Here is a 22,394-nt window from a genome sequence, read left to right on the forward strand (position 1 = left end):
AGTTGTCCGCTAGGCTTTTCCCTTCACTTGATAATTCGTACCCTAAAAACAGCACTGTCAGATGGGCAATTCGAGACTTTTTAAAGTTGAATTTGTAACCCTCTGCTGCGAACCCAAGTATAATGGTGTTCACTCTTTTCAAGTGAGTATCCAAGTCGTCGTCTGTGAGATAAATATCATCTACGTAAGATAATGCTTCATCATCATAGATTTGTAGTAACTCTGTTACCCTAGCTGAGAATAGTCCTGGGCTGTTCTTGAACCCCTGTGGGAGTCGACAGAATTTTTTCTGCGACCCAAATGCGGAGAAAGCGGTCAAGTATCTGCTTTCTGGTGCAATGTTTTGACAAAAGAAACCATTAGAAATGTCTAATGTCGTTTTGTATTTTTTCCTAACTATGTTATTCATTAGGGCTGCACTATGCGAGTTTTGTACTGCAAAAGTTTTGCAACATGTATTAAGGTGTCTGTAGTCCAAAACTAGACGATATGAATTGTCTGGCTTGGAGACAGGAAACAAAGGATTGTTCATTTGAGAGGTGCATGTTTCAATCACCCCCTGGTATTCAAGTTGATCTAAGATCTCCCTGACCTGTTTTTTAGCTTCTTGCTTTATGGGATACTGCCGTTGGGCAGTTGGTTCACTTTTTAGTTGGATTTTGTGAGGTGGTGAATCCTCATCCCATCCTACATGATTTTTATACAATGCAGGTGCCTGGGCTACTGCCCATTTCCTTGCATATGTATATTTTTTGTGAATCGGAATGTGATTCGAGAAGGCAGGCATAATTACTTCTTCGCCACGAGGGCACTCCCTGACAAACTCTGGGGGCCAATCTTTTTCAGCTAACAGAATATCATAGCCTTTTGAGAGCTTATCCCAAAATAGACCCTTAATTTTCCTAGTCTTATCACCCTCCATACGCAATGTTATTTCGTATATTTTATGGGGCTCGCTAAGTCTGGCGTCGGCAGTTTCAACCTGAATGTACTCATTCGTGTCCACTGTCTCCAGATGACTCATCAAGTTCTTGCGCGCTATACTGATTTCTGCTGCACTGTCCAACATTGTCAATGCCCACTCCCCGTTTTTCAACTGTGTCCTCAGTATTCTCGGCATGGTTGATTACTCTAATACTGGCTACCTTCTTTTTCTGAAATTGAGATTTCTTATTTTGAGCAGGTTCCTTGTCTTTGGACTTGGTGTGCTCTCCTGGGTCTGACCGTCCTCTTCTTTCCGAATTCTGTGGAGAAGATCGAGAGGGACGTGTATCAATACTTTGATATCTGTCAGGTTTTTTTATATTATCCCTATTTCTAAGGTTATATCTTTTCTCAGAGTGCTCCCTCTGGGGAGACTGGCATTCTCGAGTCGGAGTTCTTTCCCTCCGTCGAGGAGACCTTCCTCTGGACTGGAAAACTTTTTCCTTGGGAGTGGATTGTTTATTTCCATCCCAGCTCTTTTTAGGAGTATTTAAATTATTTTTAATAAATAATTTTTCAGGATTTTCGAGCAGTTGGGGTTTTACTGGTTTCCCACCCAAGCTGTCTCTACCTAATTCTTCATAGCATTTTTCTATGATTTTTGCAAGCTCAACAGGATCTTTTATATCTGTTTCCCTCAACTTCTGGCGAATCGCCACAGATGCTGCTTCTCCCTTTACGTTTAGCTAATAATATAGCTGTGACCTGCTTGAAATCTTTCAGTAATTTCATACCCAGATTTAAAGCGGGCTCTGGACCGAATTCATTTTGAATCTGTTTTAGCACTTCTGGTATTACCGCCATAGACGGAACACCGTGTGTTTTTGTGTAAATGGAAGCAAAGACTGTACCCCAAGTGTCACAGTCCTCCACGTGTGGTGCGATTCCCATAGGAAGGCAGATGGTCAAGATTCTGTGTTTCTCAATAGGGGTAGTATCAGGAAATACTGCCTCTATTTGAGTGATTTTCTGTGCTAACCAGAAAGGAATTTGTTCCCGTTTTACGGGTGTTTTACCAAGACATGACTGTATGTTCTGTGGTGTAATTTTATTTGTGTTCCCCTGATGAGGGGTCAGCTGTGGTGTATTAACAGCTGGCTGGACTGTTGCAGTCCGTATTACATATTGGACTAATTGCCTATGTATTTTTATTAATGTGTTTAGCTGTGCTAACAGCTCTTCTCTAGACATTCTTGCAATGTCAGGATGTGGTGTGTAGCTGGCTAGAACCGGCCACGTGGCTCCTGGTCTACCTAGTGGACCGAGCCTAGTTATGTGATTATTGTGTTTTAGGGCGCCATTAAACCAGAGCAGGTGCTCTTGAAATTTAAGTGGGATTTCAATCTCCTCGAAAGGAGCGTACTCTCCCGGAGGTTCCTCTATTTTGTAATAGTGAAACTCTTGTGTTCTAGCGTTTGCCGCTGGAAAGTTTATCCATGAATAGAATACCTCTGTCTGCCGATACTCGTGAGCCTCTATCACGAAAATTACTGTACCACCCTGAGGTGTCAGTCCGTTTTCTATAAGTTTTAAAGTTATAGATTTTCTTAAGTGAACCGGGATGATAATAGCATCCGGGTCTGCTTGTAGGAGACTCGAGTCCTCCTCTATTAGTATGGAAGTCAGTCTAACTGCTTCCCTTTCTTCTTCACTGTCTGTCATTTTTTTAGAAATGCAGGCTTTTCAGAGTAGGTCTCCAAGGAGACAAAGATTAGGTGCACAATATTTTGGAACACTGTATCCTTCAACGTTGAATAAACCGGAGCTTTACATAGGAATCTCTTCCTACTAAGGTCGGGCGGATTTTAACCTTTCACCCACTCCAGACGTCTATTGGAGTTTTTACGGGAGAAAGGGGTGTGAAATATGCACGACTGAGTTACTCTACAAGTCTTACGTTAGTTTATCGCCTTACCAAACGTTGGGCGCCATGTAGTGTAGTTCCTAGTTTCCCACTAGGCCCTGCGCATTGGAATAACATAAACAGTAGTATCGACGTGGAACTGCGGATATTCTAGGCCTCCACTGACTATGCTAAACTTAATTGGGTTGTGTTACCAACTAGCTCAGAGGTCACTGGAAACTTTCTTCTCTGCATAGGGAGTGATCAGCTTCCTTGGCACAGACAAGAAGGGATTCAGTTTTCCAACAACCGTGCAACATGACAACTTTGCTCCTCAGATCAAGAGTCAATCTCTAGGGTCGTGTGAAACAATAGACATAGATTTCACTCAGTCAGTCTAGTGCAGTTTACTTTCACAATATGTAGAGAATAGAGAGACGGGCGTTTATCAATAAAGGGTTAACATTTATTGAACAGTCTTTCTTCTCATACAAGAGAAATGTATTGCCACAATTGCAATAACTGTTATTATAAAAAGTACGTACAGTAAGATAAGAATTGCGAAATAGAACTGTAAAAGCATTGATATGGTTTCTTAGCCATACAATGGTTTAAAAGTAATAAAACATATATACAGTCATATATACATTAGGCTAACATACTCAACTGGTGCTTCTAACTAAGCCTACCCCGGTGTACCTGACCTAAGCCTAACACGTGAAAAGGGGAGTAAGTAAGTAGCTTAAGTTAAGTTGGTTTTGCCAAGGTTTGTTTCAAGAATTCTCTTCTAAGGGTTTAGTCAACACCATACCTCTGAATAGAATGATGGAGGATTGGTATCTCCTTCAGGGGTCTCTCTCGATATCCCAGTCACCCGCGAGGGTAAACCGGAAGCGCCGGGACTGGATTTCTCTGCACGAGAAATGCAGCGTCTTCTCTCAGCGCGTCGAGGAAGGAGGGGTGACAGCGTCCGCGGGCAGCTGGGCTGGATGTCTTCGCAGAGGACGGCTGCACGGCTCCTCAAGCGTACTGAACCACAGTTCGCGCTGTAGCGGCGATAGTGATAATCAGTAGCTTCACCACCACAGGATAGCAGGCTGCAGCGACAGAGTGCTAGTTGTTACCAACACGGGGTCATGCAGGCAGCTGGCATCAGCAACAGGTTCGCTCGCTCAACAGCAGCTAGCTTCGCATTGCTTAAGGCAACGTTGGTAATATTTATACCTGACAGGTGCCGGGTTTGACGCAAGTTTGCTGGACATAAGACGTCAATTAAAGATGTCACTAGGAAGTGACAGTTATCAGTTGCTCATTAGAGTTCTATTACTAATCAAAACATAGCAAGAGGGGATTTCCAGGTTTGCTTAGTTTTTATCTTGTTGAAGAACTCGGAGTGTTATCTAGGAATATCAGATAGTGACTGCTGCTCTGTCATTGCACTAATTGGTCGCAAAGGAAGTAGCAGAGAGTCATGCTGGAATGTTGCTCTGTGGCTCTGCTCGTGTGAGGCCAGAGATGACTTTTCAGAAAATCGCACTTGAACGGTTATGCCAATATAGGGAATAAAGGGCTTTATAGCCGAATAGGGGCATAAGGTCACAGTATCGATCAGGAACCTAGATAAACACATGACATCATTTGTGAATCAATAAAATGTGTGTTAGTAAATAAAAGTAAAATACTCTGCCTAATTATTTTGACAATGTTTGATTAACACTTCCCTTAAAAATAGTTATTTGTTATGCCAGTTTGGCTTGCACGGCCCTCTGCAATCATAGTTGTTTCTTGGCCAGGTTTTGTTGGGTAGGGGAGTAAATTTCCATCGTCATCACAACTGCCATACTTAGGACCAAGGGGTAAGCCCTTTCTCATGGCTCTGTTGTGCAGGATAGCACAGGTAGCAATAATATTTCAGCTTGTTTCTGGTGTGTAATCCAATGTTTCTGCACTTGCATGAAAAGCTTCCGTTAAAAAATTCAAACTTGCTCTCTATTTCTGAACTAGGTCACTTATGTGCGTTGTTGTATTTGTAATCTTGGGGCCTTATTTATGAAAAGTGACGCATCGCTGCATGAAAACAGCGATGTATCACTTTTCACTGCGCACTCCTTGCGACACCAATGATGCGTCATATTTAATGTATGACGCATCATGTCGCAAGGAGTTACAGATACGTCAGTATTTCTGACGTATCTGTAAGCGCAAAAGTGACGCATTGCTGGAGTGTGTCACAAAAGTGACGCAACTCCAGCAATGCGTCCTTTCACATGGGGAAAGCCCCATATGAAAGGGCTTGCACCAGTCTTACGCCTGCTGTGAGGCAGGCGCAAGATTTTGACGCAACAGCGTCCTAAAAGTGACGCAGTGAAATCTCATAGATTTCACTGCGTCACTATTACGAGGCTTTTTGCGGGGGAACGCCCCCTCTGCATACATTATACCTGACGCAGGTATAATGTGGCGCAGGGGTTTAAAAAGTGACGCATCTACCTAGATGCGTCACTTTTTAAATATGGCGCAACAAAGCGCATGTTTTACGCCGCCGATGCGTCACAAAAAGTGAGCATCAGCAGCGCAAAACTGACGCAAGGCCTCATAAATGAGGCTCTAGATATTTAAAAAAAGGCTCAGTAGGGTTATGGGACAAATTATTTATATGATTTGTAAGGTGAAATTCTGCCTAAAATTTATCAAGAAGACAACCATCACCAAATTCTCCTCTTACCAGGCGCAGCTGCCACAGGTAACAGCAGTAGGGTGCTGGGGCAGGGTATTGTGGGCAGATAACGGGATAGGGAAAGCAAAATAAAAATTAAAAAAACCCTTATCTTGCACTCCCTGCATCGCCAACTTGGTGTTTCTTTACATTTTTTATTTTACTTTCCCTAACCCGTCAGCTATCCTCTTCTCCCAACCACCACCCCCCCTTCCCCGCCTCAACTATATTACCAGTGCTGGCCGCACTTGCCTCTTACCAGCTGGTTCAAAAGGGCTCAATGGCAAAACTGAATCATGTGTACTCCCTGGATAGTTTGCTACTAAATGTATTCCTATATATGAGAAATGATGGCAGTGGTTTTAGAGAAAAGCCAGCACCTCTGTTGGTTTGCAATTGTACAGCGCAAAATATCCCCTAGCGTGCTCAATGTCAAACACTGTGCCATCCACAGTGCCACTCAGTACATAGAGGAAACCTCCATACCCATTGACCAATTATAATTTTTAACAGAGCACAAAAAAGAGTCTTAGCTGACTATTCTCAGTCAGTAATGTATTTGATATCAGAGAAAAACAATGATAAATGACATTGAGCATACAGTAATCTTGGTCTCAAAGGTTTTGACACGTCTCAAGAGTGTTGACACGTCAGTATGACAAGCAAACAGCCGACACGTGTTTAGTCGATCGACGGCTTCCTCAAGGCTTGAAATTGTTATAGTAGACGAACCTGAGCTTTATTATATGGCTTCGATTTGTCTACTATATAGATTTTCCATCTCACTTATTATAAAACAGTTGATTTGAATACCTTATTCTGACTAATGAATTCTATTGGAATTACCACGCGCCCATAGGTATCTTCATATAAGAGAAGAACAGGGCTGTTCTTTCGTTGACTTACAATTATCGCTACAAACCTTGAGGCATCATTACTGCAGAGCTACAGGACAGCTCATGGAGGGGGCTACTGGAAGTGAGAGGCCTTGAAAGGGATGGGACCATGAGCCTAAGGGACAGGCATAGAGAGGAGCTACAGGACAGCTCGGGGAGGGGGTTACTGGAGCTGAGAGGCCTTGGGGGGGATGATTGTTTCTAGTGAGGAAGGGCTCTTTATACGAAGGCATCAGCACACTTGACGCAGTTGTTTTCACTGCTCTGAATTGTATTTTGGAAATCCGAGGTGAATGAGAGCCACGGCACGCAGCGTGATGTGGGGGCCAGTGTGGTAAGAGCATGAACATGCTCCATATCATTGTTCTTTGTTTTCATCCTTTTCCAAGGGTCTCAGATACCGACCACTAGAGGCAGTAGATTTATGGATGTAATCCCAGACATATAATTTTAAATACATTTGATCTCTGATCTCTGCCATTAGCTTTTGTGATTATACGCTGTAAGACCCACCCAGTCTTACTAGCCTTGGGCTCCCCTGCGGATCTTGAAGCGAGCATTGCAGCCTCCGTCGGGTTTCAGGACCGGAAGGGCAATAAATACACTGACTCCTCTCTATGTGAATCTCAGCTGAGGCTGTACTGGCGGCTTCTTCTTCTGTGCGCTCACCCCTGTCAAAGAGGCACTTGGAAATCTAAACACGCTAATCTCTGCCACTGAAACGTGTAAATATTTTAACAAAACGCGGGGCATATTACCAACAAAGTGGCGAAAAAAGGCTTTAGCCATCTTGGTTTAACGCCTCTCTTCGCCACTTCGGAAACGCTAGGCTGCACCATATTACCAAGGAAATGGTGCGGCCTAGTGTTTCCCCCAGTGATGGCAGTAGTTTTGACAACTTATCGCCAGCGTAGACACCCTTGCACCAGAGTGCAAGGGTGTCTGCGAGCAGGGAGGTTTGTTTATGTTCAGGAAGGAGTTCCTTCCTGCACATAAACAAACCTTAAATGCCATTTTGTAACTTACATGTGTGCTGCTTCATGCAGCACAGATGTAAGTTACAAATTGGCATTTTTAAAAAGAGGTTTGTTTATGTACAGGAAGGGACACCTTCCTGTACATAAAGAAACCTTGGCATTTTGCTTTTTCCATGTGTGCTGCACAAGGCAGCACACATGGAAAAAGCAAAAACAAGGAGAAATTAAGCATTTCTCCTTGTTTCGTCACCTTAAGAACAGGTCTTACCTGTCCTTAAATTCGGCGCTGCCACCTATTATCGCCTCTCTTGATAATAGGTGGCAGCGTCGAAGTGAATGGGTGTTGCGGTGGAAAGCCCACCGCAACACCCACTGCGATGAGTTTATAGTGAAAGGGGCCCTATTACCAAGGCAGCGTTAAGTCAATTAATTTTGCTTTAAGCCACGTTAATTGACTTAACGCTGCCTTGATAATAGGGCGATGCAAATATCGCTGCGTTATCGGCAGAAAAGTGGCGATAAGGGGCTTGGTAATATGCCCCTCACGTCTTTATAAAAGGAAGCACCGATGCCAGCTACCTGCTGGGGCAGCCACGGAGGGGGGTGGCATCTGCTGAGCGAGCCGTAGCAGCAGCGACTTATGACAAGGTGTCAAAGGGTCTTCTTTTCAGTGCGTCATTCACAAGAGTGAAAGCCAAATTGGGTACATTCTTAGCAGGTGAAGAAAAAATGCAGTGATACCTGAAATTCACTCATAGAGAAACCCAATAACAGACAAGCAGAGACAGAGAACGCACAGGCTGTGGGAGGGGGCAATGGGGAGAAGGCAGGCACTGGAAGAAAATAGTTATGTGCAAATTTCAAGTAAAGTGGCCCATTGCTGTGGAAGGATACAAATGACGTCATGCTGTCATGAGGCGGGACTAACTGTATACCAATCTGAACGCTGCATTGTAAGTTCCCAGCATTGGAGTTCTACCCGCCCTCTGTATCCATGATACTTGTTACAAAACGAGCTTTACACAGAATGCACTTTCATTAGATACTTCCGTTTAAGATCTTTACATGAGCAAAGATCTTCCAAAAATTGTTAAATCTTTGTTTTCAGCCACCACACGCAGTGCGACTAAAACCAAAGGATTAACGTTAACTAGGTAAGAAAAGGACGAAGTGTAGAGTGCGCTTGACTGTTGTTTAAGTACAACAAAACCTTAGAATATTAGGGCGGCAAACAGGCCGGTGTTGACATTGAAAGTTGGAGGAGAAAGCACGTATATATCATGCATTAAACCACTAGAATAAACTATAATTAACAAGAAATGCATTTTGTTTTGGGTTTGGGTCGTGTATGTATTTGCAGTGCATTATGGGCAGGCGGATGTTGGTTCAGATTCTTTCACCCTGCTTGCTGGGAAACCCTGTCTGAAGAGCGTCGCTTAAGACAAAACAATAAATAAAACAGGCAGGCCCATTTTACTAATCTTTATCTTGCTGCAGTGGTACACTGTCCACATACAGCGTGGAGTCTGCCGGACCAGGACCTGTAGTAGCCTCGACCCTGCAACCCCCGCCCATGTATGTTACAGTGTGGAGCCTGGCTGATGTGATTAGGGACCCCTAGCGACGACCCAGGGTACTACACCCCTGGTGTCTATTTATCGAGGAGCTTGGCAGTCTTGATTTGGGACCCCTAGTGACGACCCGCGGTATTGCACCACAGTATATTGTAAGGATGTTATCCATATCCAACCCTACCTTTCGCTGGAACTCTAGGGACTGCTCCGGAAGTATCGCGAGATCTGCCTGGTCTGTACTTTTTTCCTGAATGAATGACATTTCCGAAGTGAAGCTGTGAGTGTTGAGTTATTGTGCTAAGCTGCTACCAATCAGATTTCATCCTGTATTTCGATTTACCGTTCGGTTCAAAAATCAGCAAAATCATTTAAGGGGCATAGGAACATATTCACAAGACCTTAACGCCACTGTAGCGTCAATTTTTGGACGTTACAGCTGTTTTTTTTTATCGCCTTATTTACAAAGCGCCGTTAATTGCAGTTGGCGGCACTGTTCCAGCGTAAACGTTAATTTTCAAGATCGCCAATTAACAAAAATGAGATGCGAGGTAGGTGATCTCGTGCAAAAACTGCAGCTAAACCCACTTTGCGATATTCACAATTAAATTTCCGTCCGGCGCTAACCCTCCAAAACTGCAGCTAAATCCAGTTAGAGGCAGTTTTTTAAGACCAGAAAATAGCTGGTCTTAAAATTGGTGCAAACACTTGGGGCCTAATTTCAGAGGTTTTGGTGTTGGATAGCGCTGCAAGGAATGTTGCTACGCAGCCCTGCAACAAAACAAAAGGGCAGGAATGTGCACGATCAATAAGATAGGATGTATTCCTGTGCCTCATTCATGAAAAGCGTTGCATCGCTGCGACAAAACCGCGTTGCAACACTTTTCAGCGTGCTCTTCTTGTGACAACATGGATGCGCCGTATTCACTGCACAGCGCTCCATGTTGCAATTAATTACATATGTGTTTGGAATCCTGACATATCTGTTAGTGCTAAAATCACGCATTGCTGCAGTTGTGTCACAAGCATGACGCAACTCCAGTTATGCATGACACCAGCCTATCCTTATGGCGCTGCGGCACCCTTACGCCTGCCATTGAGTAAGGGTAAGGTTCTGACGCAGTGGCGTCCTAGAATTGTCACAGTGAAATCTGATGGATTTCACTGCGCCACTCCAACAAGGCTTTTCTGGGGGGGAATGCCCACCCTGCATACATCACACCTGACGCAGGTATAATGGGACACAGGGCTTTACAAGGCCATGCATATGCCTAGATGCCTCACTTTGTAAGTACGGCGCAATGTGTTACAAGATTCATGCTGCAAGTACGTCACGAAAATGACGCACCTTCAGCGTTAAACTGTCAGAAGGGGCTCATGCATAAGCCCCCTTGTCTTTTTCCTCTACATTGGCGTACAATGGCTGCCAGGCGCCAAGGCAGGCACCCTTGCCCCATGGTGCAAGGCAGACTGGGTTGCTGGGTTCTAGTAAGGGTGGGCGTCGTTAGCGACTACCACTACATGGAATTCTGAATTCCACTTGAATTCCTCTCCGCAGCTCCATTCCGACTCACCACAATTTATAAAACAGAAACCTTACAAATTACTCTAATATTACATGCTAAAACGCATATAATCATCACAAAGCTGGGAGACAGGAAACGTGGAAAAGGACACTGAAGGGGACAGGTGTGCGGGGATTGCAGCATCAACGAGGGAGAGGACAGGGGAAAAGGAACTGAATAAAAGCACATGAAAGACAAAGCCAAAGAAAGCAAAGAAAAAAGAAGAACAAAGCTAAAGATAGAAAGCAACGGAGAAGAGCAGAAATAGAGACAGGAACAGCAGAAAAGAGGGCCTGGAGGGAAGTCAAGCAGCAGACCAGTGATGCTCTAATACTGGACAACAATGATGAGGCGCAGGCAGTAGCATGCGGGGGAAGGAGGGCCTCGAACACCTGACCTCCGGGTCTGAGGATCCAGCAGTAGCAGATGGGGACAGCAGCAGCAGCTACCAGACGGCGTTGCAATGTGGTAAGAGTAAGTCTACTAAGGGATAGTTCCCAATACACCCAAAATCTCACTACCAGGGGGCGATGAAAGGCAGCATCACCTGGTTACCTATTTCAGTTTAACAGTGGCGATCATATTCCGTGTTCCCCAGTTACCTAGCAAGAAACGGTAGATCAAGCTGCATACCCAAAGGTCTGGAACCGAACCGGCCCCTGTGGCGCTGGCACCCTCTGCCAACAATGGCCGATCTCAGCAACTTGAGCCAGTTAGCAGAGTCCCCCACCAGTATTGTGCGGTGTCCTCAACAATGTGCATCCTCCGCAGCGCAGGGATTGCTCAGGGCACAGTGTGCTCCACCCACAGGTGCTAGGCCTGGACCCGACACAACCCCAGGGCCTCCTCCGCTCCCTGTCCCACCTTCTCTTCACCTGGACATTGACACCGGGGCTCAATCTACCAAGTTCTCTCTAAATCTGTGACTCAGCCAGCAGGAGCCTCATCCAGGTGGAATTTCACAAGCTTGGGTACAACAGTTGCCGCCAAGTCCGCTGGGAAACCTCCCAATCCAGGTGCTGTAACAGGGCACCCTTAGGCATGAAGTTGCAGTGCTCCCCCACAAAGGTCTGCCAGATCTCAGGGGCATCACCCTCCACGGCGTCCGGGCAGCAGCACATCCTCCAGCTTGTGGTGCAGAGAGATACGGCCCACCATTGGCAATCTCCTGCAGCACTCCAGTGTAGTGGTGGCATGTATTATGCAAAGCAGACCTTCCTACATCAGTGCACAGGAGCACCTCTACTGATCACAGCTACAAGGGCGCCAGGCGATCTTCTCACACAGGTTTGCTTCTAGAGCCAGTAGCGGATACTATCGCCATGTAGCGACGTATTGAAAATACTCTGGGCCCGATTCACAGAACTAACTTAAGACAAAGGATTTTGTCGTAAGTCTGTCTTAAGTCAAACTTAAGACAAAATCCTAACTTCTGTGAATACCAAAAGTAGTAAGTTTAGGATTTTGTCTTAAGTTAGTTCTGTGAATCGGTCCCAGAGGTAACACGGCGATAGTTTTCAGCGATACGCGGTGGTGAGAATATTGCCGCATACACTAGTTAGCAGCTGCTCTTATAAATATACCCCATATTTACAATAAAGTGGCGAAGCGTTTTGTTAAGCCAAGAAGGCTAATGGCAAGCTTTGTCAACATAGGGTTGCACCATATTTACAAGAATATCGTGCATCCCTGCGTTATCCCCTGCGCTGCTGATAAATTAAAGCTTGCCTAGCACCAACGTAGGCACCCTCGCACCATAGTTCAAGGGTACCTGTGTTAAGGAGAAGATTGTTAATGTGCAGAAATGTACCCCTTCCTGCACATAAACAATCTTTAAATGCCGTTTTGTAATTTTTATGTGTGCTGCGTAATGCAGCACACATTGAAGTTGAAAAAACAGCATTTTTTTAAATGATTGTTTAAAAAATCATAGGCAACTTGCTGTTTCTATGTGAAAAACGAGGCGAACTAAAGCATTTCTTCTCAGTCCGTTTTTTTTTGGATAATCAAGTTTATTGATTTTAAATGAGTACATACAAAGTAATGAGAACACAGCCAACTTTTGCACAGCGAGCATTACACAAGAACAACAAATAAAGCGGGGGGAGTAAGCCCCCCACACACAAAAGTCCGATTAGGAATAACAAGCGACTGTGTCCACAAGCATGTCAGTAAGGAAGCTTCAAGAAGTTCAGTCTTCCATCACCCCGACCCATTTACCCCACTCCCTTCGAAACTTTTTAGGACAGCCACGGGCAGTATACATGGGGCGTTCCTGCGCTGCACACCAATCTACCCCTCTGCGCCACTGTGTCATGGAAGGGGCCAACAGATCCAGCCAAAGGGCTGCAATATCTCATTTAGCTACCATCAGAGCCGTGGTGAGACAAAGCTTCTCTGCCCTGTTCCCGTCCAGACCATCCGTAACTCCCAAGAGTATGTTCATCGGGCTCATTGGGATCTCCCAACCGAGGACCTCAGTAAGATCAGCGGTCACTAGCCCCCAGTAATGCGCAATGTTGGGACAGAGACATATCATGTGATAAAAATTTGCTCGGGCCAGTGACAGCGGGGACAGGAAGCATCAAGTCGGAGCCCAGATCGATGAAGGCGCGATGGCGTAAGGCAGGCCGCGTGCAAATAGTATACTTGAACCAATCAGAGACGCGCAGAAGCTGTAACTATTTGAGTGGCCATCAGCGCATCCCTCCAGTCAGAATCATCTAAAGGACCAAACCAACCCTCCCATTTATCCAGGAGAGAGGAAAGGGAGTTAGGGGTGTTATTTGTGAGGGGACGATAAATGCGGGAAATCCCCCCCTTCCCCAAATCACCAGTCATAACGAAGCATGGGCGGAAAATCCGTTCCGCTCGCGGATTTTCGGTAAATTCGCAATCCGCGAGATTCGCAAATTTCCCGCAAAATCCGCAAATTCGCACGCAGCGGATTTTTTTTTCTTGGTGATACAATTTTGCGGCGTACGGCGTTCACTTACCGTCATTCAGCGTTTGCCGAGTTGTTTTTCTCGATATTTCGCGAGTGCTGCGCCATTTTGGATCTTGCTGCGGGATCCCGCGGGAGTATGGCGACCGCGATTACGTCATCGCGGCTTGCCACCTTACACAGCGAGAGTTTGTCAACGCGAGTACGCCGTGATCACGTATCGCGGGAGTTCGCAATTGCGAACACGTAGATGCGGCGGGCAGCAACAATCTCGCACTCGCGAAATTACAAAATTAGCAATTTTGCACAAGAAACCCACCAGCAAGCAGCATAAACCTTCTGAAAATGATGATTTTGATCAGAATAACTCCTCAGGTTGACATTTGCTTGCACTTTTTTTTGCAAGGAGTCCATTTTGGGGGGGGTGGTGAGAGGAAGGAAGTGCCCCACAGTCTCCAACTTTCTGTTCCTGTCCAGCTGGCTCCTCCCAGTACTTTTTTCATGTGCTGGTCACTTTCATTCGGATCTTGACCTGGAAGGATCACTTTTTGTGGATGCTGCTGGATATTTGGATTTGAGGCCTTTTTTACTTTCTTTGGATCACTTTTGGATTAGAAATTTCACAAGTAAGTTTGTTTGGGGCATTACAGTTGCTGCAACTACAATTTTGGAATTTTCGATTTTTGGGCTGTTGTTGGGGCCTTTTGAGCAGGGGTAGTGAGTGGTGCATGGGCCTAGTCTTTCTGTGGGGTGTCTTGAATTTAAATATCATGGATGGCATGGGATTGTGCTGATTTTTCTGTGTTTTTCGATTTTTTGGGCTGTTGTGGCCTTTTGACCAGGGGTAGTGACTGTTGCATGGGCCTAGTCTTTCTGTGGGGTGTCTTGAATTTAAACATCATGGAGGGCATGGATGGCATGGGATTGTGCTGATTTTTCTGTGTTTTTTTTATTTTTTGGGCTGTTGTTGTGGCCTTTTGACCAGGGGTAGTGAGTGTTGCATGGGCCTAGTCTTTCTGTGGGGTGTCTTGAATTTAAACATCATGGAGGGCATGGATGGCATGGGATTGTGCTGATTCTTCGGTGTTTTTCGATTTTTTGGGGTGTTCATGGGGACAGGCCATGTGGGTGGGAGCCATTTTGAGTGCTGGTACAGGCAGGCCATGTGCTGGGAGGCAAGTGGCCATTTTGAATGCAGGCAGTGTTCTTAGGCCTGCAACCATTTTGCCTAGTTTTCAACCATTATGCCCAGGGGTAGTGAGTGTTGCATGGGCCTAGTCGTTCTGTGGGGTGTCTTGAATTTAAACATCATGGAGGGCTTGGGATTGTGCTGATTTGTCTGTGATTTTCGCTTTTTTGGGCTGTTGTTGTGGCCTTTTCACCAGGGGTAGTGCATGGTGCATGGGCCTAGTCTTTCTGTGGGGTGTCTTGAATTTAAACATCATGGAGGGCTTGGGATTGTGCTGATTTTTCTGTGATTTTCGTTTTCTTGGGCTGTTGTTGTGGCCTTTTCACCAGGGGTAGTGAGTGGTGCATGGGCCTAGTCTTTCTGTGGGGTGTCTTGAATTTAAACATCATGGATGGCATGGGATTGTGCTGATTTTTCTGTGTTTTTCGATTTTTTGGGGTGTATAACTGAACTGATGTTCCTTTGTCTTCCATTGCTTTTAGGTGCACAAGACTCAAGAAAACCACCAGTGCCAGGAAGAAGTTCTGCAGCGGTGTGTGTGTGCAGCATAGCGTCACGCGACGTCACGTCTGACCACAGACAACTCTGCAACTCGTGCAACTGCGGCCTGCTGTTTTGACCTCTGAAGAAGATGGCCCCAAAAAAAGTTCCCCGTAGCTCTTCTAGCAAGAAAGTTGCCAGTAAGGAGCAGAAGAAGCAAGTTACCAAGGAGACTGGTGTGCCGCCCGCCACATTTTTTGGGAGTAAAAAAAAAAGTACGCCTGCAGCAGCAGCGGTATCTGCTGGGGACCAAGCTGGGAGCAGCACCCCCGCTCCATTGGGCTCAGTGCCACCACCACCACGCCAACTTAAGTCCAAGCCCTTGAGTGCTGCAGAGGCACTTAGTCTAGTTGTTCAATCACCATCGACCAGTGATGTTGGCTCATCGCAAGAAAGTAGCAGCAATGTCCCTCAATCAACACAGGTTGTTGTAACTCATCTGACGAGTGTTGAACAACCACAGCCGCAACAACAACCACATGTTCAAGTACAAGCCCAAGTACAAGTGGAAGGAGAGGCAGCGCAAGGAGATGCGCAAGCAGAGGTGCATGGAGGGTCACAAGTGCCCACAATAGTTGTTCCTCCCAAAGTAGGGGCACATCAGGAAATTGACAATCAAGGCGAGGTATCATTTGAGGAAGTCACTCCTCCTGATGATCATTCATTGTCTTCCACACCCCTAGCAAGGAAGAGATCAAGGGTGGTGTCTACATCTTCTTCAAGCACACCTCCTTCTGATGATACGGATCAAAATTGGGAACCAGCACCACTGCCGTCTGAGAGTGAGGCACACCATGATCTGACAAAGGTAGTTAAGCGTAAAAGGAAGCTCGTCCAAAGTCTCATAGTTATGGAGTGTGATGAGGCTCAACAAGAAGTGGCGTATACTGCTGCTGATGAAGACTCTCACGACGACGACCCAGTCATCATAAAGGTCACTGTAGCCCCAGCGGGCATGCAGCAAACAGACATTTTGACCCTAGCCCGAGAAGCTGCTGAGCGTGATGATGATGTTGTCGACGAGGAGGCAATGGAAACACCACAATCATTGGAGTTAACTAGTACACCAACACGTACCGCTTCCATATTTCTTCCTCGCCAGAAGGGACCTCCATCCACCTCGACCTCAATTAGTGGTGGTGAAAGTGCACAACGTACTAAAGTTCGGCAATCCACATCCTCCACTTCATCTGGCATTAGCAGCATGATGGCGCAACCACTTGTTACACCATCGTCGAGCCGGCGCAAGCGCATATAATTTAAATGCGTGTTTATATCCGCAATACAGAGATCATCCAAAAAGAAAAGTGAAGGTATAGAGGAACGATTAAACCTTAGTTGATGTTATAATAAATAACAAGCACCGCAGGGTTTCTTATAAAAGTATAGATAAACTTTTAATAGGAGAGGAAGCTATAAGAAACAATACCAAATAGACCATCCCAAGATGGCGAAACCGCTGGTAAAATCATCGCCGAGTCTGCGCAAGCGCAAAACCCAGGTGAAAACAATTCACCAATTAAACTCGACATAAATAGGAGAGGCTAAGAACCCATGAGTAGAAGGAGAAAAGAACGAGGCAGACACGCGAAGGAGCAACCCGCGAGGTAAGGAGAAGAATAGGACAGAGACTCCTTAACTAGACGATCCCCGTTTGTTTAAAATATCGGACGGTAGTTAGGATATTGAGATAGCATAGAATAGCTGGGTCATTATGCTCATACTAGACCCCCTAGAATACTGTGTGGGGATAGATACACATCCTAATGTATGAATAATTCCACTGCCACCAGAATAGTTCCGAATCCTCAGAGGGCGGGAGAGAGGCATTTAATGACCTTGTGTAAAAGGCAAGTCAGGAATAATAACTAAGAGCTAAATGTAATGATAAGAAAAATACCGGCTATAAACTATCCCCTGAGCCATTCTATTCAGAGGAGGGTAGTTTAACAATTAGGTAAAAATAAGTAAAGAGTTAAGGTAGACTATTCTCAACAAGGCACAAATACCAACACATCTATTTAAAATTTAATTTTGCAGAACATATCCAGTTCACAGACGGAACCAAAAGCGTCTTATGCCCGTTCAAGAAGGGTTTTATAAAATTTTAAGGTAAGATGCACGAATGACGAAACCAGATCATCTTATCGGTTAAAAAAAATCAAAAAAAAAGAGAGAGGGGCATTAATTCTAACACTGCTCAATGTCTAATATAGATACCAATACAAGTGAACCAAAGACTTGAAAAACAGAGAAGAGGTTCGATATTTGTTGACCCCCACGTACGTAAAAAGGTAAATTGACTGTACCAACATTTAAATGATAAAATTGTGAAGGAAGAGGCCATAAACCCTGATAAGGTGTGTCATATCCTACAGGATCAACCTTACCTTTAACTTGTGAAGCCCGGAAAGGACTATAGAACTATCCATGCAAGTTATCTTGCCCGTCTCCCTTGGGGTAAGAATGTGTAGAAACGATCGATTGTGTGAATGAGCATGATACCAGGAATAATTCTAGTGATTTCCACACCAAATGAGAGACGGAGGGAACAACTAGATTAAGAATGGCTTTCTATAACTAAATGCATGAACCACCTAAGAGAATATGTCAGAAAGTACTAAAGAAAATGTAATGTCTAGAAGTTGCATGCTGTTGGGGAAATAACAGGAACTAGACAGATAAATGAAAGGAATCAAAAAGGAATGGTACAGGACAAAATATTAGAGCCTGTACAAGGTACACTGACAGAGATCGTAGTAGCATTTGAATGCAGAAGATAAGAAATGTAGATGAAATTGTGGCAATAAGAACTATGCGAATATAGTGATATGTTGCTTTTTTCCATATAATCCCACAGAGAGGGTGAATTACATATATTATTCAGCTGGTGACCCCTAATTACAGAAGTCCTGAAGAAGGTGCTACAGTAACGGTCTGTTGTCCGCACCGAAACGCGTCGACGCACTGTGTTTTAACATTGAATCCAAATAGGGTCAAGTGAGCAACTGATAGACATGCACTAAGGCTACTGTTGACGTCACCCTCGCATCTATGAATGACCTTTGGATCAGATATCGGAAGTGGTAAAGTCAGCAATAGGCCACAACGAATAGAGTGGGTTGTTTTTGAGAGAAAGTCTGTATTTTTGCTTTGTATTTTTTAAATTGTTCTTTAATGAATTATATACCTGTAAAGCTGTTGTGTTTATGATTCTCCTTTATTTAGGACTAGCAGCCCGTCCCAACGTTGTCCGGGTATGAATTTCTGCCGGCCAGTAGTATATTGTTTCGTAGGATTTCGTTTTGATAGCATTTCTTATCTGTGACAGGCCTGTAAAATGCTCCGATTCACAGTGCACTGCCGATGCACTTAAGAGTGCGCGTTCAGTAGTGTGTGAACTCGAGTTTCCCTACTTTATTTTCCTTGCAATATTATATAGCGCGAACTCGACAACATGGCATGAGCACAATTTACATTACAGAAGAACACATTCATTTGTGGTAGGCACGGGGAGACAAAGCGATTTGTCTGGAATCACAGGATGTTGAGCTGATGCCGAGATTCGAACATAGCTCCCCATCTCTAAAGTTCGTAATTCTAGAACTTGTGGTGGGAGGTGTGTCTAAAAGTGTATGTTGGTGCTGGGCATCAATGAGAGAGACCTGTGCATTTTTCCAATTAGTGGTGAAAAAATATGAGTATATTGCTGGAGATGTGGGCCGCCGTGCCACCAATGTACTTACGGGGGAGGGTAAACACCCATTATTCCGCATCTTTCTTTCCACATACCATCACTCCGCATACTTTCATTACGAAAGTACCATGACTCCGCAACGCCATTATAACGCGTGGCATTACATTTTATATGCTTTTACCACGCATACATTTACAACGAAATTCGTTGTAAGTGCATGAATGATAAAAGCATGTTTTTTTTTAAATGTTTGGATAAGGCAAGTATGTGTATAGGGGAATATGCTTTGGGGTACTGAGGTATATGTTTTGGGGTGTTTGGGTATTTTAAGGGTTCAGATATAGTTTTGGGTTCTGGGGTACAGGGGTATTTTTAGGGTTCAGGGCTAAGTTTGGGTTTTGGGGTATAGGGGTATTTTTAGGGTTCAGGGGTAGGTTTGGGTTTTGGGGTACAGGGGTATTTTAAGGGTCCAGGGCTAGGTTTGGGTTTTGGGGTACAGGGGTTTTTTAGGGTTCAGGGCTAGGTTTGGGTTTTGGGATACAGGGGTATTTTAGGGTTCTGGGCTAGGTTTAGGTTTTGGGGTACAGGGGTATATTTAGGGTTCAGGGGTAGGTGTGGATTTTGGGGTACAGGGTATATTTATAGGGTTAAGATGGGTTAGTGTTTAAGGGTGTTGGGGTATTTTATAGAGTAAGGGTGGGTTATGATTATGGGGTGCAGGGGTATTTAAAGTAGGGGTGGGCGGAATAGGCGCGAACTTGGTACAATAAATCCGCAATATTTAGTTCCATCAGATTCCCAATTATTAAAACCGAAACCTCATATATTCAAGTTAAAATAACAAGTATTTCTACATGCTAAAATGCATATAGTTATTTCACAAAAGTGAAATTAGCTTCCAGCAAGCAGTGAGAGAGGTGATGATTTTGAGATCAAGCCCCTGCAAAGCATTATAGGACGAGATTAGCAGTAGGAAGTGAATATTATAGTATCCAAATAATTCTACAAAGAGCTGCAGTTCACATCGTCGTCCCTAGTTGTCCCTGATGAGGCAAATGCAATAGCATTTAAAATATTATACATCAAGCTGCAGTTCACCTCGCCGTCCCTAGATGTCCCTGATGAGGCAAATGCAATAGCATTTAAAATATTATACATCAAGCTGCAGTTCACCTCGTCGTCCCAAGATGTCCCTGATGAGTAAAATTCAAAAACATTCAAACCCTTTCATGAATGCTAAAAATTATGCTAATCTTATCCCATAATGCTTTGCAGGGCCTTTTAGTTGTATTTTTGCCCATAACTGTGCTTGGGGTGGTTCTAAGAGAATGGGACCTCCACTGAATTACTATTTAAAGGAAGCAGGAATTATTAGAACCTGGGAAGAAAAAACAACACTCGTGACGGAATGCCCCCAGCGATTGTCACGCCCCAAGCACACACCCACAGCACAATGCAGACACGCCCACAAGGGACTACTTTGCTGGCACGGTTCTTTTACCTTTTAAATGTATATGGTGGACGTCTGCATAGCCTATGTCCTTCTGCTGCAACTGCCCTTTCCAACGCTGTATTGGGTGTTGTGATTGGTGCTGTAGTTCCCGAGTTTACCTTGCCAAAAGGTGTCTGTTCTCTCTTTATAATAGTAGTATAGATTATATTAAATTCTTTGTATATTGGTTATATGTAATGAACTATTATAATTGTTTTTATCTCATTTTCAAAGACTGTTCTTTGAAATTTTAACTTGTCATTGTGTATATAATTCTTTTTATATTCTCATTAAAATAAGATTGTGAACGTTCAACATTTTGGTGTGGAAATTGACTTTAGGCTATTATAGAGTGATTTTATAATTTTCCCTGTGTTTAAGTTGGCATGTATGAACTGTGCGCGCATGGATAGTATTAACTTCAGACGAATGTGCACCCAGGGATTTCTCTTTGACCGATTAGCAGCATGACCACCACCACCAGTATCGCCGCCTCCTCCGGCCCCCACAGACATTTCAAATCCCCAGTTTGGGACTTCTTTGGTGTTTGCCCAAAAAAGGAAAACTTAGCCATTTGTAGCATTTGTAAGATTGCAGTTAGTCGTGGTAAGTTTGGTACCAACTATGGTACCGGAGGCCGGAGAGGTCATCTTAGGAGACAGCACGCTGTCCAATGGTTGGCGCACCTAAAGGAGATCAAGGAACCCCGAATTGCAAGTCAAGAAAACGTTGATGTTTCATCTGATGATGACGAGGAAGAAGTAGACGTGTCAAGCACTTCACTTACACCCAGTACCCCTGTCAGCAGCCCACCCCATGCGAGCCACACTAAGAGTGTGGGAGAGAGTAAGACACCAATGCGAAAAAGTTCATCAACGAGCCTAACTGGGTCAAAGAAGTCTTCATCATCATCATCACGTAAATGCTTGGTCCAGGGCAACATTAGAAACATGTTTTTTTCAGACGCGCCATATGAATGCAACCACCCAATGACGCGTCTGTATAACACTAAGCTGGCTAAAATGCTAGCTCTGGACCTTCTCCCTTTTTCTTTTGTAGAAGGGGTTGGCTTTCTAGAATTAGTGGCAGCGCTCTGCCCTAAATGGAAGGTTCCTAGCTGGTTCTATTTCGCCAGAGTTGAGGTTCCAGCACTACATGAATATGTGCTGGAGGTGATTCGTGCAGCTTTGCAGAAGAGTGCTGTTCACACTATACATCTGACAACAGACATGTGGATCAGTGGCGCAGGCGTTGATTACATGTGCATCACTGCACACTGGGTAAACGCAGGTGTTGACCCGGACCAAGTTTTTAAAGCTGCTCGGAAACATGCAACACTAGCCATGTTTGGCTTGGAGAAACGTCACACAGCAGAAAACATTTTGAATGAGTTTAACACAAAGGTCTTTCACAGGCTGTCCCCAAAAAAATGCCTGATTGGTTATGTTTCCACGGATAATGGCGCCAATGTAGTTAAGGCCATGGAGCTGGGTCACTATTTCAGAGTGCGTGTTTGGCGCACTGTATAAACCTGGTTGTTAAAAAATTCTTGAGTGATGAAGACAGTCCAGGGTGCGAGTTAGTGGACACCTGCCGAAAAATGTGCAACCATTTCAGCCATTCTTTTAAGGCCCGGAAGCATCTGAGGAGCCTGCTAAATGAACATAGAATGCCAGTGAAAGCACTCATCCAGGAGGTGTCAACAGGTTGGAACTCAACCTTCTACATGCTTGAGCGTCTGTATGAGCAGTATACGGTACTCGATCAGTATTTCTTAACACTGTGTACAGCTAAGAAGGACCTGAGGCTAGATGTGGCGCAATGGAACCTAGTTAAAAGCCTGACAGACATGCTTCGTCCTTTTGAGGTCTTCACGCGTGCAGTCAGCAAGGAGGACTATAATTTGGGAAAAGCTATCCCAATGTTGCGCATGCCAGAGCACCAACTGAAGGCGGTGTCTTCTATGTTTCAAAAAGATGA

This window comes from Lissotriton vulgaris, unplaced genomic scaffold, assembly GCF_964263255.1.
Source record: "Lissotriton vulgaris unplaced genomic scaffold, aLisVul1.2 SCAFFOLD_888, whole genome shotgun sequence".
Lineage (NCBI taxonomy): Eukaryota > Metazoa > Chordata > Amphibia > Caudata > Salamandridae > Lissotriton > Lissotriton vulgaris.